Source organism: Miscanthus floridulus, chromosome 13 (genome assembly GCF_019320115.1).
Source record: "Miscanthus floridulus cultivar M001 chromosome 13, ASM1932011v1, whole genome shotgun sequence".
Taxonomy (NCBI): Eukaryota; Viridiplantae; Streptophyta; class Magnoliopsida; order Poales; family Poaceae; genus Miscanthus; species Miscanthus floridulus.
Genome location: NC_089592.1, coordinates 5,802,894 through 5,818,919, shown reverse-complemented (window position 1 = coordinate 5,818,919; position 16,026 = coordinate 5,802,894). Strand labels below are relative to the sequence as shown.

Sequence of the window (16,026 nt, the reverse complement as noted above, 5' to 3'; positions counted from 1 at the left end):
ATAGTAATTTAAACACTATATTGTGTTTTAAAACTTGTTAAAAAAATTAAAACTTGAGGTCACATAATTTTTGTGTGTGCAATAAAGCAAAATAGAATCTATATTTTTTTAAATATTTTTATGTCTTTTATTTAATTTTCTATGCAATTAACTATCCTTTTTATCATTTGTGTAAAAAGAAATATATTAAAATCCTAATGAATTGGTGGGCAGCGAAACTACAGTTTGGCTGCCCGCCAAAAACCTTTAGTCCCGGGCGCCACCACCAGCCGTTTAGTCCCGGGCGCCACCACCAGCCGGGACTAAAGGTGTGACCTTTAGTCCCGGGCATTAACAGGGCCCAGGACTAAAGGGCCTTTAGTCCCGGCTGGTGGTGGCGCCCTGGACTAAAGGTCCTCTCCCTTATATAGCCTCTGCGCCCACCCCGGCCCCTCTTCTTCCTCCTCCCCACTGCTGAGCCAAGCCCTAACAGACCCGCCGCCGCTCGTCCGATCCACCGCCGACGCCGCACCTCGCGAGCGCCTGCATGCGCACTGGCGCCCCACCGCCCCGACGTCGCATGCCCCAACTAAGCGCGCTCGCCGACGCACCGCCCCCCGACCACCCTGGCTCGTCCTCGCTCTGCCGCGGCCGTCCCCGCCCCGTCCCCGCCGCCAGACTGGTGCCCTGCCCCTTGAACCGCCGGATTGGAGGAGAGGAGGAGCAGGGCAGTAGAGGAGAGAAGGGAGGTGGAGGAGAGAAGGGAGAAGGAAGAAGGAGAAGGGAGGAGGAGAAGGGAGAAGGAAGAAGGAGAAGGGAGGAGGAAGGAGAAGGGAGGAGGAGGAGCCTCGGCCACCGGCCACGCCCCTCGCCGCCTCGTCATCACCACCTTTGAACGCCCATCACCGCCGACCCCTACGTACGTCGATCGTCACCGCCGACCCCTACGTACGTCGATATGTGTTTGTATGTGATATATGTAGAGGAACGCCTCGTTGTGTTGTATGCGGAGCAACGCCGTCATTGTGTTGTATGCGGAGCAACGCCGCTTTGTTGTGTTGTATGCGGAGCAACGCCACCTCGTTGTGTTGTATGTGGAGCAACGCCGCCTCGTTGTGTTGTATGCGGAGCAACGTCGCCCCGTTGTTGTATATGCAGAGCAACGCCGCCCTGTTGTTGTATATGCGGAGCAACGCCGCCCCGTTGTTGTATACCCTAGCAAGAACGACGATTCGCCCTAGCGAGAACGATGATTCTCCCTAGCGAGAACGACGATTCGCCCTAGCGAGAACGACGAATTCACCCTAGCGAGAACGATGAATTCGCCCTAGCGAGAACGACGAATTCGCCCTTAGGGCGAATTCGTCGTTTATATGACTTGTTTACATATATGACTTGTTTATATATATGACTTATTTATATGACTTGTTTACATATATGACTTGTTTACATATATGACTTGTTGACATATATGATTGTTTACATATATGAATTGTTTATATATATGACTTGTTTATATATGTGACTTAGATTTATTTTGTTTATGACTTATTGTACATATATGACTTGTTTATATATATGTGACTTAGATAAATTTATATATGACTTATTGTATATATATGACTTGTTTATATATGTGACTTAAATTTTGTTAAATTTGTTAGATATGGCTGTCCCGGGAGACAACATGGAGGAAGAAATGATGAATATTATTGCCAATGCTGGTGAGCAGGATGTTGATGACGGAAGTCAATACCTAGCTCTTGAAAATGAGCACGAAAATGTTTTGCAAGAAAATATAGGTGAGGTATATATACTAAATATATATTATATGTGAATATTGTATATATTTCTATGTACAAAAGATATTTATTTATTATTTTTTTATATGTAGCCCTCTGGATCGGTGACCACAACGGCGAAGAGCAAAAATGTTCGAGGACCGAAGAAACCACTAGAGGGCCGGTACATAATATTGGAATTCAACATCGAGATAGGTGAACCACTTGGTCCACATAAAAGGAATTCGTGGAACACTGTGGGTACCTTGTAAGGGATAGAATTCCGATCAGTATCCGTGAATGGAAGAAAAAGATCAACGAGCCTAATGTTAGTTTTATCTCTGATGTTGACAAGAATTTGCTCTGGAATGATATCCTTGCCTATTTCACATTGCAAGCGGATGATTATGATGATATCAACGATGATGAATTAAAGGAGCTAGTTCGATCATAGGCTATGAAGAAGATGTCCACACAATTCCAGACTTGGAAGAAACACCTATACAACACATACATCAAGAAGAACGAAACGTCGAATTTCAATACTGCTACGGGCCCGATCTCGAAACAGAGGCCCTATTGGAATGATTTCGTAGAGTACAAGACATCAGCAGAGGGTGAGGCACGGGTGAGAAGAAACTAAGAGAATGCCCGAAAAAGGTATACCACCATGACATGGGATCAGGTGGCTACGATACTACCATTCTGAAGTGGCAAAAAATGGAAGCGGACATTATTGCCAAGGGGATCGAACCAGAATCAGCCAAGTGGCCCCCATGCTCGAAGAATTGTTTTTTCGGTCATGGGGGAAGACTCGACCCACAGACTGGTCTGGCAGTGTATGGGCAAAAACTCAAAACAGCAGCACGCCGATTGGCTTTTGCTATAGAAGCTAAAGAGATTGGTGTGTTCAAGCCCAATAGAGAGAAGGATGAGCTGACGTATGCCATTGGGACTGCTGAACACACTGGCCGAACTAGAATCTTAGGACGCAAAACTCCATGGGTTCATGGTTTCCCTAATGACAGGGAAACCTACCGAAGCCGCCAGAGAAGCAAGGAGGAGCAAGCAGCGTGGGTGACAATGTTGGAGGAAATGGTGCTTGAAGCAAAGGAGCGAGAAAAAGCAATGGAAGCAAGAATGTAGGAAGAAATCAGAAAGCAAGTGTAGATAGCAATGAGTGCCTAGAGGCAGGCATCAGAGCTAAGAATGAATGTTAATATTAGCCCCCCTGGTCAGTTGAAAAGCAGCTGCGCTTCCACTGAGCTGCCAAAGCAAGATGACGTAGTGCTGCGCTTCCCCGTGGATGATGTCACTACTCCAATGACATCAATTGAGCTACATGTTCCAAGGGGGAGTGACACAACCAAGGTCGTTGTCGGTGTTTTTACTCCTCCAGACCCTACCAAGACACCAAGAATCCATGGGGCACCAATACAACCTAGATATGCTAGGGTCGCAGTGGATAAAGTGAGCAAAGGTTATGAGGATCTAGCTCTTGACATTCCTGGAGGTGATGGAGAGAAGACTCTAGGAGAAGCAGAGAAGGCATATATACTATGGCGCAAGTGCTACATCATTATCCCTGGGGCGTCTGCTCCACCACCAGCAGACATTAGGTGCGGACAAAAGTTAACAAAACAATTTTTTGATAATTTTCTATGGGCATGACTAATAATAAGCATTTACTTATATCTCATTGTTTTTTGTACTCACAAAGCAGGGCCTCCGCCAACCAAAGTCCACTTGTTGCTTCTCCCGACCATCATAGTGCTCAGGGCAATGATGACGTCTTCGAAGGCACTGCTGCATCCCCACCATCTCCAACTCCTCCGCCGCCTCCAAGGAAGTCCACAACTCCTCCGCTGAGGTCTCCAATGCCTCCGCCACCTCCAAAGTCTGCATTGCCTCCATGGCGGTCTCCAACACCTCCCCCGCCTCCAAGGAAGACAGCCCCTAAAAGGTCCGCCCCGCAAACGAAGTCATTGCCCTGCCCGCCGCAATGAAGCAGAAAGCAAATACTCATCTAGTTATTCCCCAAAAACTATCTTATGAGAAAAGTGAACATAAATTAAAGGATGCAGTACAAAAAGAAGTGACAGATTTCTTTGAAGGGCAAAACAGGCACGATGAGCGAGGGAGAACCCGAAGCCATCATACTTCTTCCTACCTCCAGATCAGCTAAGAAAGAAGTTGGAACAAAAAAATGGGATTCTCTTAAGAGCGCCACGAAACAACCGATATCGGACTATGACCGCTCTCTCACCAAGTCATATGAGGCGGCGCAAAAAAGAAGAGAGTAGGGAAAGGTGTTGTACAACTCGGACAATAATCGCAACAATCAATCCCCCCCCCCCTTGTCGTTCCTAACAAATATGGTTCAAACTTAAACTTAGTGGTGGAGGTAGGCGGCTATGAGTCGTTTCTTCGGTTTTATGAGGACACTGGTTTAAACCTTGCCGAAGTGCTCGCTGAAGGACCATCTGCTCTGGAAGTGGATCCTTACAAGAAATTTGTACCAGGCCAGAGTCTATACAACCCAAAGAAATTAGGTGAACTGGGTACGCAAATGTACCTGCTAAACGGGTGGTACATGTCAGCGTCTGATGCGGGACAAATCTATCTTTCTGTCGGAATTAGAAACCACCATTACTTCTGTGGCAATGACATTATCTATGTCGAGCTTCCAGAATTACACCAACTATGCCACCTGGACTCTCTCGACAAAAGTCTCATTAGCTGCTATTGTTTGTAAGTGTGATTATTTTCTACTATATTCACAATTTCTTTATTATATATTCACAATATATATATTCACAATTTTTATGTATGCAGATATGAGATGACAGAACTTAGAAAGAGAAAGGATAATGATGTTGGGTTCGTTGATCCGTATGTCGTATACAAACACCCTAACCCCCCGAAGGATTATAAGCCTCAATATGAGAGAAATCTCATGAATTTCTTAGTGAACCAACGCGACAAGAAGGAGATACTCTTCCCCTACAACTTCAAGTGAGTGTTATTATAAGTAATTAATGTCGATCATATATATGGGACATCAATATTTCCTTACTAGCTAGTTACCCCTCTCTCTCTCTCTCTCTCACACACACACACACACACACATATATATATATATATATATATATATATATATATATATATATTGATGGTCATCGATGTGGCCAATAGTAGATTGAAAATCTTAGACTCGTTGAGAAAACCGTAAATGGAGTATCAAGACATGATAGATATTATACAAGGGTAATTAATTTAGTTTCTCTATAACAACATATATATATATATATAATGACGTCGATCTCTCAACAATTATTAAAGGTTAAATTATTTTTTTATTTTATTGGGAGCAGGGTTTGAAAAAGGTTCATTGAGGAATAAAAAATAAAACATTACAAAGCGCCACTGGGTGTAATCGCACACAAAGTAAGTACTATAACTACACATTTATATTCAATTAACACCATATGTTGATTTCAATTCACCCTAATTAATTTTTTTGTCGTAAAAGTGGGTTCTAAGGCAGGAGCAGGGTAACAACTACTGTGGATACTATGTTTGCGAGTTCATCATGGCGTACTCAAAGAGAACTCCTGAAGAGCAACTCAAAGTACGTATATAAATACGTTTTCCTTTAACTTTTATTGCTCTCATTTGTATAAGTAATTACATGAGCAATACACATACATATATATATATTAATACTTTTTCCTTTAACTTTTATTGAAGACTGAATGGTTGAGGGAAAGAGTCATACGACTTGACCAACTTAAAGCAATTCAAGAGACTATAGCAGGATTTCTAAATGACCAGGTCATCAACCCCAACGGCGGGTTCTACAATGACCCGAACGAAACGTGGATGCCAAATCTGGAGGAGTGAATTGCTAAGGACATAAACAATTTATATATCAAACCTTTAATATATATATATATGCACATATTATATGTACATAAAATAACGTGTGTATATATATGATCATCATATATATATGCATGTACGCGTATATTCGTTTGTTATTTATGTACAAAGTTCGAACGAAAACTTACTCGTGCGAAGTACACATATATATTACTATTAGCAACGTATTCAAAAATGTATTTTAATATCAAAACTAATCATTAAATGAAAAAAGAAACCAAAAATAGAAACCAGAAAAAGAAAAAAAAAGAGGGACATTTAGTCCCGGTTTGTGTTTCCAACCGAGACTAAAGGTCCTGCCACGTGGCAGTCCCTGGCCAGGCCTGGAGGCCCCCTTTACTCCCGGTTGGTGTTTTCAACCGGGACTAAAGGGACCTTTAGTCCCGGGCGTCAAGCCGGGACTAAAGAAGGGTACCTTTAGTCTCGGATTGGTGCTCCCGGTTGAGAAATCGGGACTAAAGGGGTTTTCCAACCAGGAGAAAAAGCCTTGCTGCACCGGTGGTAGTGGCTCTAATAACTCATTGACGTTTGACAAACCACAACAGCGCGTTGAATACGCGTGAGTAACTGCCTTTGCCAGCATGCATATAGAAATTATTTATAGAATCAAATTGTGTCCATGGAAATCTCAAAAATATACAGTATCTCCGGCAACAAATATATACTTCCAAACTGAAATTTATAAACAGCGATTAATGCAAAATATTCCCATGGGATTTCATCGCTTAAGCAGATTGCCAATTAGCAAAATCCGAAATCTTGCTACTTACAACTTGCAGTATTTCGTCAACGCGCAAAAAAGAAAAAGACCAGATTAAAAAAAAAAGACTTCATTGGCTTCTCGCCAGCTCTATATATACCTGGCTCTGGCAATGATCTGAACCACAGCACACGGCTGCACGCTACACCAGTCCAAAATCTTGTTTCGTCAGTGGCTTACATGGACACTAGTGCGTCGTCGTCTCGCTTTGCGGCGGCAGCCGCGGTGGTGGCGGCGCTGCAGCTGCTGCTTCTGCCGGCGTTGTCGTCGGCCGGCGGCGACGCCTGGCTGGCAGGAGGCGCACGCCACGTTCTACGGCGCCGACACCATGCGTAACACTCCATACAATCTCTCTTGATCTGCCGTTCGTCACGCACGTACGTCTAGTTTGACCTTTTTTCGTCATTGGGTGAATGCATGCATGGATATGCAGAGGGCGCGTGCGGCTACGGCGACCTGTTCCAGCAGGGGTACGGGCTGGAGACGACGGCGCTAAGCGTGGCGCTCTTCAACGAGGGCTGGTCCTGCGGCGGCTGCTACGAGATACGTTGCCAGGGCAGCACGTTCTGCGCCCGCGGCGGCGCGCCGGTGACGGTGACGGCGACGAACCTGTGCCCGGCGAACTACTCGAAGCCGAACGAGAACTGGTGCAACCCGCCGCTGCGGCACCGACTTCCACGTCGGGATCATCCCCGTGCAGTACCGCCGCGTGAGTTCTTCCTCTTGAATCATATGAACAGTTCGGTTCTTGTCGTATGAGTTCGGTTCTTGTCGTATGAAGTAGTTAGGAAGTAAAATGAGAAAGACAATGAATCTTGTTGAGACCATTAATGAAAAATAGAGGTTGGTACAATAGTTAGAAGTAAAATGGGATTTTTATTAGGGACATAGGGACTTGACTTAACCCTCACAATTTAGAAAGTCGATCAACAAAAATGAGAGAGCAAAGCAGAGAAAAGAGAGGAGAGTCAAGCGAGTGATGGGTCAAGTCTCTCTCCCCACCCTCCCCCTCTCCCCTTTTATAGGGAAGGTGGGAAGGGAGGTTTCCATTATCCCCTGGTGGGGCTTATTTTGCAATAGCGCCTCTAGGGGCTTCGAATGGACCCTAAACCTTACCTTACAAGCCATTAAACTATGTAATTAGGCCTAGAAAACACCGATGGGTCCCTACCATATAATACACCCCTAATAGTAGCCTCTCAGCTATTCGATTTTGAACGAAAGTACAAGACCCAATAGCTTAATACAATTGAGTGTGGCCCAATTACAACTCAGTTCTAACACACAACTCTCATCTACACAAAAATAGTCTATGGCTGATTTCATCATTAGCTAGTCTTCAACCAGTCTTCGGTGTCAACCTTTGCTCAAACCACCATGACCCTGTCTTTGGCGGCTTGCTCCTTAGCATGACCTTGAGCCCTTGATACCTTCTTTTCGTAATTGAGCCTTCGCCGGAGACAATTATGTAGTCGAAATAGGAAAAATAATTGTAGATGATAATGACATATGTTCAATATTTCACTCACGGATGCCAGACAAAGATTTTGTCTTTGGAAGGATTGCTTGTCCATACGTTCCTCGCCAGCCCCTCTTGGCTGGCGCTTGTGATACTTTTTTGTGCTTGAAGTAGATGAAGTAGGTATGGTTAATGTATCAGATGTCACATATGCAGATCCCCCCGATCAAGTTGACGGTGAAAGCGAAGTCGAAGGTGTTGATGGCGACCCCCCTGCTCCAAATTGATGGCGAAGGAGAAGTGTCAAAGATGAAAATCGTCACCTACTTTAGGACACAACTACATTTTGTGACCGCCTCTATTAATGAAATGATTTGTCACCTAAAATCAATTTTATAGTAGTGGTCCTTACATTTTGGTCTTGACTTAGTTCAAAAGATAGAGTTTCACCTTGCTCGGAATTTTATGGCATATAAAATCAAACCATGTTTTCGCAGAGTCCTGATGCGAACAGTGATGCCAGATCTTCCGTTAGTTGGATGTAACTGTCGATTTGGTGGAGATACGATACACCGATCTGTCTTCAGATCAAAATACATGAACCCCACAATCTTGATACCACGTCTACTATGGTTATCAACCGTGTTACCACCAGTTGACCACACCGAGAAGGCTAATTCCTACTTGAGAATAGATGATGAATAGCCCACGCCGCAACCCGACCAAGGCCTCATGCCGTAGCCAGGAAACACGCCACAATAGCTCTTGCTCCTCTTTGTCGGTGCTAGGGCCCCTCTCCTTCTTCCTCACTGGTGCGTCTGCCGGTGATAAGAAGCAGAGGGAACCTATCTATCTTTTCCATAGTTTTTATATCTAGTTGCTTAGGGTTTAGTCCAAATAAATCTACCAACAAAATCATATGATTTCCGGACAGGATCTTGTTACATGCGATGACTTCGGAGATTGCGATGATGAGATCACCGTTATAGGCGTCGATTTCGTTGGCAGGCGGTCAATTTGTGGTCGTTATCTACAAGGGAAGGGGTGCTCCTGGGCACTTCCAATGTGGACAGTTACTCTAGGCCATCGATCTCATCGTCTATGGTCGTGGAGAGAAAATCATGGATGAAAGGATCAAGATGCCCAAGAGGGGGGTGAATTGGGCTAATTCTAAATTTCTTTGTAATAATTAAGTCCTACGGTTAACCCAATTAACCCCTTGTGCCTAGAAAGTATTTCTATTGGTCTACCGCACAAAAGTTTAGCAACCTATGTTCCAATCCTACTCTAGCATGGCAATTCTATGAATGTAAATGACAAGAATTGAATTGCTCAAAGTAAATGCTCAAAGTAAAGAGAGACGGAGGAATGCGGCGATATTTTGTCGAGGTATCGGAGAGTCGCCACTCCCCACTAATCCTCGTTGGAGCACCCACGCAAGGGTGTAGCTCCCCCTTGATCCGCACAAGGATCAAGTGCTCTCTACGGGTTGATTCTTTGACACTCCATCGCGGTGAATCACCCACAACCGCTCACAACTTGAGTTGGGTCATCCACAAGCTCCGCCGGATGATCACTGTGGCAGAACCGCCTAATCTAATGCCTCCTAGAAGTGCTCATCTTCCATTAGACACTAAGCACCCAAGGGAGAACACTAAATTACTCGGTTCCGTCGGGCAGACCCCAACGGAGAACCCAAAAATCCACATTTTTACATCAGGATCACAAATGAGAGAATAAAGCTTACATCATTCTTAACCATTTCATACATCACTTTTAGTACAACATCAGAGTATAATAGTTATTGTATAACAGCGGAATGTAATCATCTTATCAGAGTTTATGAACAATTTAATTGAATAGCGGAATATAAACATGTGATCAGAATTACAGCAGAAATAAATAGATATTCATGACATGATGAAGCATTAGTATATAAGCTATGACAACAGATTATAAATCTTTCATTTATAAAAATCTTTGGTGAGAGTTGTAATAAAAACTACGATCGCAGCGTAAAGGAATCTTTGCTGAGCCCACCAGGAGGTATCCACACACAAGGGTCAGCTCTAGCATCCACCTGTCACCTACAACAGGGGGAATAAAACTCTAAGTACTCAATTATACTCAGGAAGACTTACCCGACAGGAGAAAAGAAAAGACGCCAAGGATATGCAAGGCTATCTGGCTTGTCGGTTATTGCATTTGCAGGAAGCATTACTAGGCGTGCGTCCTTATATTCGATTTTTATTTATAGCCGCATTGGTTCATTAACTAACCATTCTATGTAAGCACATGTGCTACTTTCAAGCGGGTGGTAAGCAATCAGATTTTCTTTTTTCCATCTTTCACCTTTCATCTTTCAGTTCTTACTACGGTGCTAGACACGAAACAAGCCGTATTGGATTGCCCGGCGATTCGTGAATCAATGCCCCCAGCTGGGTACCCCGAAAACACACGCCCCGCTTGTACCCAAGGCACAAGCAGGACCAACCCATCACTCTCCTATCCCGGGTGTCTAGGTCCCCGTCCAAACTAGGACTCTAAGCCCCCGCCCCTGAGTCCCGGACTCAGTGCGGTGCAAGGACCTCCTCCGACAAAATAAAACCCTGACAGTCGGTCCGGAAAGAGCTGGATCCGCAACAAGAGAGCAACAAGTCTTTCAAGTGCCCATACCCAAGTATGTGCTTGGGATAATAAGTCTGTGACTTGCCTCGATGGCTTATGCAACGACCAGTCCTTAACGACATAGACAGGGAAAATAGTGTAACCAAGCCATGCCCCGTGTCCACGGCGACACAACCTCTTACACCCACCAATACCCAAACCATATCCCTACCCGGTCACCATTTTTCCTTTCCATCATTTATATTTCTCAAGTGATAATAATATAGTAATATATTTCCTATCTCTCGCGAGTGGCAGGCAATCACTCGACTTCTACCGGAGTCCTGTAACATAGCATTCTACACGATCCTGTTATACTAGTAAGACTCATAGGATAAAGATATATATATGCAAGTGGGTTTCATTCAACTCCTTAAAACTTAATGCACCAATATAATTTAAACTGCAGAAAAGTAGGGGTTATGCACCGGAGCTTGCCTGGGTAAGATATATATTAAAAAGTTAGTATCTGCATCTTCAAATCATTCACAATCATCTGGATAGAAAGCCCATTGCATCATCTCCTAGAGAGAATACCATTACACCATCTTCGGATTCCCAATCATCCTTCAATTGATCCATTGACCCATCATCGTACCTAAATGATATGCAAGGCGATGCAAAGCAAACACGTAATTAATCGACTGCAATCGTGACTCGTAAAATACGATTTACACCTCTCAAGTTAACGAGCTAGTTTTAACGACGATCATACTTAGGCCACATATCCATGTTGTCGAATCAGGCGTTATCTCACAACAATTATTTTAGTTATATAAATCCAAGTGGCTTCTTTATTCTATTCTATCAATTTAATCTTTATTTGCAATAGGACATCATTATCTATTTAGCAAACTAATTATTTTAGAGCTACAAAAATTACAGTGAGTACCTAATATTGCTAGGAGCCTACTATACAAATTTTAGATTCAACAATATCACCAATTTATCATGGAAATTTCTACAAGTTTATATTTTATAATATTAAGTACCTTAAATTAATTATATAGCTTCCAAGAATATTATCACACTATGTAAACAAACTATACTAACAGGTAGGTCATGATTTTAGGAGCCTAACAAATTGGTTTCATAATTTTTGGATTCCTCTACTACTGTATATTGATTTTACAATTTAACTCGAAACCCATATTAGAAAAGTATTCAAATGACAGAAAGGCCAACAACCACCCCCCCATCGGCCCAACGGCCCGTTCGGACAAGCCCAGCGCCATGCAGCATGACCCAGCATGGGGCGAGCGGCCCAGGCGGTGGTCAGCGAACGGCCCACAGACGCGCAGGCAATGGGCGGCCCAAAGGCACGTGCGGCAGGCTGGCCCAGCGCAGGCACGATCAGCCCAGGCAGCGACGGCAGGCCAACCCATGCGTGGACGGGGCGCGAGCAGCCCAGTCAGCCGCGTGGCCCAGCGGCGCGGACGCGAGCGTGGCCCAACAAACCGGCCCACGCGTAGGTGAGCAGCCAGCCCACGCGCGAGAGCAGGCCGGCACAGGAGGGATCCGCAGCGGTCACGACAATCTTCCAAAAGAGCCCTCGTTATCTTTCTAATTCGCATTACGACTATTTACACTATTCATCTTAGTCACAGGTTTGGCATTTCGACCCAAAAATCACTTTCTACTTTAACCTTCTCACCTTCTCTTCTGCTTCTACGAACGGAGGAACAGAGGAGCACCGGACGACAACGTCGATTGACCAACCTCTGGCCATCCTACGCACCCGACGGTGGTAGGGAGACGGCGTGAGGCAGCGGCGGTCCAGGACACGCACAGATGTGGCCAAAACTCTCCCCGTCGTGGTCCGCAGAGACACAACCATGCGCAGCGGTGGCGTGATGGCCGGCAACTGGCGACGACGGTGCTGCGGGGCGTGGTGGCTGGTGAGGCCGAGCTCCCAGGCACCGAGCGGACAAGGCACGCACCCGACTAGACACTACTCATGCTAGGATAGGGCACCGTGGCCTGGCCGTGTGCGAGCAGCACGGCGAAGGTCCGAGCAGGGCCACGGCAGCTGTGGTCCAGCGCGAGACCGTGGGTGCGCGCATATGTGAGGAGACGGAAGATGGCATCGTAGGTGGAGGCAAGGTGTTGCGGCTCGGTTCAGCGGCGTGTGGGACAAGGGGCGCGGGCGACTGGATGTGGCACGGCAGCCCAGCGGCGGAGGCCGAGGAGCGGGGAGGTGCTTCGTGGCTTGAGCGAGCACACGCGCGGGAGAGAGCCGCGGGACACGAGCCTGCCTGGCCATGGTGGTGGACCAAGGCAGAGTGGGAAGGAGAGGGGACGCCAATGCGGGGCACGCGGGGTGCTCATGAAGGATGGTAGGGGCACTTCACCGATGCGGATGATGGCAGGGCGCTACGGCTCGGGCGCGGCCATGGCGTGCTGCGGCAGCGGCAGGCCATGGCTATGGCTCGCGCTCGCCTGCGTGCGTGGTGGCCGACGACGGGAGTGGCCACAGAAGCTGGAGAGGAAAAGCAGCACTGCACGTGAGAGGAAAGCTAGGAGCCGCGCACGGGCAGCGGGGAAAAGATAGGCGCCACTGAGAGCTTTCGCGAGATGGGGGAGGGAAAAGCCACTGACGACGAGCAGGATTTCGGCAGCAGAAATAGAACAAAGAAGGGGATAGCAGTGGTAGGGAGACGTCCCGCCGATCAGTTCGCTTGCTATTCCAAACTCAACCACAACAGCCAACAGCTTGGCACAGCGTGGATGGTGCCGATGCACGTACAGGCAGGGAGTGGACCTGGCATGGCAGGAGAGGTAGGCAAGGACTAGCGGAGGCAGACAAAAGCAATCAAGAGACAAGTCAAGGCAGGTAGAGGCAAACACCAAGAGAGTGAGATGGAGAAAAACAGGGCAACGACATTTACACGGCTAGGCCATCTCCATCAACGCAGGGACAGTGCGGCATTTTTCGGCAGCGTTGCAAAGCGACGTGACAACGGAGGTAGTGGCTACTCGGTGGTGCTGTACAGAACTTGCTCAACTGGCGCTAATTAAAATTCAGACGCGACGCTAGAGAAAAGGACACGGATGCGGGTAAACAGACACGCCGTGGTGCAAAGCGTGTGTGGACATCTATGTGGGTAGTGCATAGACTAGATGACCCGAACGTGGCAGAACGCGAAGGCAGCCAACAAGCAGCAGCGGCCAGCCAGCGAGCTCAGTCTAATCACGTAACGCGCGCGTCGTTCCGGCGAGGTAAGCGGGATGAATGGTCAACGGTACTTTCGTTATTATTTTAAATGCAACAAAAAATCATACTCCGAATCTTTACTTCAGTACTATATGCTAGTCATATCAAATTTTGTTTATAAAATTGTTTTTCGTGTTTAATCAATTAAACACGTCGTTCGCTATTTATTTGCTAAAATCGTCATCGGACATCTCTAAATATTTCTACGCACTGCGTAATTTATCTTGAGCGTTTATTTAAGTCCACAAAATTGAGTCACATAGGATTCACTTCACATCAAATATATTTTAAATAAAAAAATCCGAGAAACTCGTTTCGGTAATTTTTCTTAGGCCTAAATCGCAATGCTAAATAAGATCGTAACATCGGGGTGTTACAATCACCAAGCCGTCTAGGTGATGGCGATCACCAAGAGTAACAAGCATAAACTCTCACTTAACCACGACAAGCCTAATGAGAAGGGTGGATGCACACTTTGCTACTCTTGATCTCACTAATGAGGGCTCTCTTTAGGATACTCAAATCTCAATCACCTCACTAGGACCTAGCTCTTCTTGGTACTCTCAAAGGTGTTTCTCAGCTGTTGGAATGAGCAAAAGTACCCCCACACACGAATGGAGGAAGTATTTATAACCATAGCTAAAAAACGAACAGTTATGTGCCTCTATGGGGTGACCGGACGCTCCGATCATGTCGACCGGATGCTCCGATCAGTTCTCCCTGAACTCCAGTGTTTAAGTTGTGACTGGACGCATCCGGTCATGATTTTCCCTCTCTGGATCCTTACTGGAGTCGACCGGACGCTGGGACTCAGTGTTCGGTCACTTCACCTCTCAGCGTCCGGTCGTACCAAACGATTTCACCTTGATCAAATGAACTGACCGGACTTTGCGCCAGTGTCTGGTCACCTCGGAACTAGCGTCCGGTCAACATTTGACCCTCCATTAACTTCTAACTCTCGATCATACGTGAATGAAATTTGCTCCAATGGATCTAAGGGCTTTTTAGGAGCTACCTAGTGCTAGATTTAGTAAGTGTGCACCATACCTAACTCACTAGACTCACCTAGGTCAGGCTACTCGTCCATACCCCACTTAATAGTATGGCCAAAGGAAAAACTAAGTCCTAAACTACTCTAAGTGTCTCCTCAACACCAAACGACACTCAGAACTAGTCCATCCTTGACCTTGTCGTCTATCCTTTGAAAACCGAAATGATTTCCATCGTAAGGTCATGACCACCATGATAGCCCAATCGATCTCTATTACCGTGACCTAACTTAATTGCCTCTGCAAAACACACGTTAGTCACAGTAATCATGTATTGTCATTAATCACCGAAACCCAACTAGGGGCCTAGATACTTTCAATCTCCCCCTTTTTGGTGATTGATGATAATACCACCTCGAGTATGTGAAAGAGTTGAGGTTTTTAACATGCTTGGTTCATATAAGCTTTTGACAATAAGAACAAAGGAGTTAGGCAAGCTTATATGACCCAAGCCAACATGATGTACTCAAAAGATATGAAATAAGCATGAGTACAAGTAATAAAGCTCATTTGCATCAGAGTAAAACACGGAAGCAAAGCAAATGAGCATAACACAAGTGATATGACATATAGGTGATTCAAAGTAGAGAGCACACATGTCACATATCACGATCACGTAGATATCACTATCACATAAATATAGTTTGATGCATGAAAGTAAACACACACTAATGCATAATAGTGTATCACACATAAAAACTAAATATAATAGATAAACTAAGCTCCCCCTAGATAAGTAGTCGCTCCCCCTAAGTCTAACATACTCAATCCCTCTCCCCCTTTGACGTCAAACACCAAAACCTAAGGGTCGGTCAGTGGGGCTACAGCGGACGAGTCGGGCACTGAGGTACGAGGGGCGAGCTAGAACTATGTGCCATCATCATCTGACCCTGAGCTCTGAGTTGTATGACCCTCTATAGCTAGAAGAGATGCTGAAGCGGTCTAGGTCGGATCAACAACTGGTGCTGCCTGCTCTAATGATGCAACTAAAGAAGGGAGTGTGTCTATAGTCCTGGTAATTGGTACAACTATAGAAGGACCTAGGACATGTAGCTCTAGCAGAGTAGGCTGCCCTATCAACTCACTGAATGAAGCACCAAGGCTCCTGAAAACTAGGGTGAGCACTGTCGAACTCTAGGGCGGCGTAAAGCCTGTATGAAGAGGAGTGAATTGTG

General features: G+C 45.7%; 1 pseudogene; it reads left to right on the top strand.

The window, feature by feature from the left end:
* The first annotated feature begins 6,642 nt into the window (after positions 1-6,642).
* On the top strand, positions 6,643-7,221 carry LOC136499325 (expansin-A6-like; annotated as a pseudogene).
* Positions 7,222-16,026: the final 8,805 nt, after the last annotated feature.